This window comes from Arachis ipaensis, chromosome B09 (genome assembly GCF_000816755.2).
Source record: "Arachis ipaensis cultivar K30076 chromosome B09, Araip1.1, whole genome shotgun sequence".
Lineage (NCBI taxonomy): Eukaryota > Viridiplantae > Streptophyta > Magnoliopsida > Fabales > Fabaceae > Arachis > Arachis ipaensis.
Genome location: NC_029793.2, coordinates 21,032,370 through 21,035,401, shown reverse-complemented (window position 1 = coordinate 21,035,401; position 3,032 = coordinate 21,032,370).

The following is a 3,032-nucleotide window of genomic DNA, read 5'->3' as shown; positions in this document are numbered from 1 at the left end:
TAACTTGGACTTCATTTTTTTTACAATTAACTTTTTCATCCTCTGAAAAACTTGGCTCAATGGGTTACAGTCGTAAAATTTAATTATTTTCAAAATCTTTTCAAACATTTTCAAGCTAAGACCCTTACACTTCTCTAGGTCTATATTAGTGCTCATCTTCATGCACCATTTCACACACACCACTCTTCACTCCTTCTCCTTCTCCAACCAACTCTCCTCCTCCATATCCTCCTCTTACCACTGTCCCTGAAGACATGGCTCGTAACAAAACTACTGTTTGCCGTTCAGGAGTGGCTCCAAGGCCTACTTTGTCTCAGCCCAGTTCCTCTCAGTCGAGTTTCTCTCGTGGCAAGATATCCATTAACGAAGAAGAAGCTAAGCTCCCTCCGTCTCCTACTCGCCCTAGTCGCAGTACGGTCATAGATTTTCAACTTCACCTGTTTCTGAACTTAAACTTTTAAATCACATTGCCTATAAATCCTTCTATGCCGATTTTCCAAAAATCTCCTATGATTTTCGTTGTTACAATTCCTTCATGAACCATATATTTTTCTGCAAAGATATCATTCAACGCCCTGTCTGCCCTCCTAAGCTTGTCAACCTAGAGAGTCTTTGTAGGAAATGTCTGAACTTTATGCCTCTGTTTGCATTTCAAGGATGAATCTCCATCCTTTCCATTCGTGAAAAGGTCTACCCAGATCTTGTGAGACAGTTCTACAGTAACATGTCGTACAAAGAAGAAAGGATTGATTCTTTTGTCAAGGGCCGCACCATTATTCTGGACAAATACCTTCTCAGTAAAGCCCTAGATTACCAAGAAAAAAGGATCAATGTGTTCACCTCTGGTAAGTGGGATGAGTCTTTGAATGTGTCTTACTCTAAAACTCTAAGAACTATCTGTGTCAACATTCCTCTCCTTGAAGTAAAGAGAGCAACGACCAAGCGTAGAAGTACTGAGGTGGATACTGAAGCTCCGGTTCATGGTCATGATTCATTGATTCCTAAGTCTAACTCAACTAAAATCCAAATCATGTCTGGGATCATAAAGGATGTGCTCCAAACATTCGTGAATCTGACAGATCTTCTCATCAACTTTGGGGCTGAAAGGAAGAAAGTTATGGCATGAAAGAAACTGCGCTCAAGAAGACTAAGGGCCGCATTCGCATTCTCAGGAATTATGTGAAAGAAATTGAAGTTGGGTGTACCACCACTGACAATGAGGATGAGGATGAAGGCTCCGATGATTCCAATTCTGATGTCTAGTTTAACTAATCTCTGATCTGGACAATTTCAAATTCTCTCTATTTTCGTTTTGAGACTTTTTGGTTTTATTTTGTTTATCCTGGATGACTGTAGCCATTTTAACACTTTGCATTGACTGCTACTTCAGATTGCCTGTGTTAAGCCACTAACAAATTTTTTGTAAGGTCTTTCATTTTCTTTCTTGATGACAAAATGGGGAGAAAAGAAAAGAAAAGTTAAGCGTGGCTTAGGATATTGATGATGCTTAATGATATATATTGCCTTATGTGTTGCTATGTTTTATTTGCTCTGTGATATTGTTGCTGTGTTGTATTGCTTTGGTATTATTTTTGTAACTTTGAGTTGTATCTATTTCAAGAGTAAGCCTTGATTAAGGGGGAGAAATGCTGACATTAAAGGGGAGCATTGCACATTTTAGATGATCATCAAAGGAAAGTATTCTCAACTCATTTAAGTTAACATTGTAAATTAAATTATTCTCTTTTATCATGTTTGTTATCAAGGGAGAGATTGTTGAGTTAAGTTTGATTTTGGGTTTTTTATATATGATGACAAATATTCTTTGGGTTGAAAACCCAAGTTTATTTAATGTGTGTGCTAAGTGATGCAGGCCCATTTAATCACTTCTAAGTCCAAGTTCATGTTGCTTCAGCAACTTCAAATATCACATCTCCAAAGCTTCAGCCCATTACATGTTAATGAGAAACAAATCAAAACATATGAGCTAAGAGAGAAAGATCCGAATGTTCATGGTTTGAACAAATGAAGAAAAAGGTAAAATAACATTTGGCAATATTAAGGGACAGTTGTGGCTCTAGCAAAGTAACAAAGACACAAGGACAATTCAACTACTCCAAGGACATCAGTAAAGCAAAACTTAGATAGTGGTAGAGCAAAACAAACTTGCAAAGCAATGTATAGCAGCAGTAATGGCACAAAAACGAAAATACTATGCATGCCAAGGAAGACAACAGATACAAGGACAACAGAGGTGGTGAAGCAGCTTTTTAACAAGTAGAGTTAGTAGAGTAGAATGAAAAAAGCATTGCATGCAAATGAAGACAGTTTCAACGGACAGATGGTACAAGAAATTGGAAGCGGCAATGAAGAAGAATTGGAGATCAATATGCATCTATAAAGCTGGCCTCACTTTAACATTAGAGGACAAGAAAAAGATAGTGATACAAGAGTATCATCTCAACATTTGAGCTGAAAATCATTTTCCTTCTATTTGTGCTTCATTTCAAATTTTATTTGTTATGGCTATCTAATGTCATCTTTCTGTATTTGAGAAAAAAGGCTATGAATGTAAGTGAAAAAGTCATGAGAGAAGAGGCAAGAGAGATACGTGAAAAAGTCAAAAGATAAGTTCCTGTGTGATTTGGTTTTGTAGAACTAAGGTTTAGTTCCCTTGCCAAATTGGGATAGCATTTGGTGGTAGATTGAATCGATGGATTCCCCTTGTCAAGTTGGAACAGCACTTAGTGGTAGCTAGGCTTGGGATAAGCTTAGAGTTTGATACTAGATGAATTAGGATTGTAATTCATTGATTTGGTGTTTGTAATTTAGTTTATTATAGTGGAAATTCCATCATGGTTGTGGTGGAGATTGGACGTAGAGTTCATGCCACTTGGAAACCGAACTAAGATATATGCTGGCCTCGTTCTCTTCTTCCCTTCTCTGTTTCTTGTTAGTTTTAGAGAAAAAACTAAAAAAATCTCCTGTATAATTAGCTTCCACAAAAATAGAACAAAAAGAAGTTTAACTCT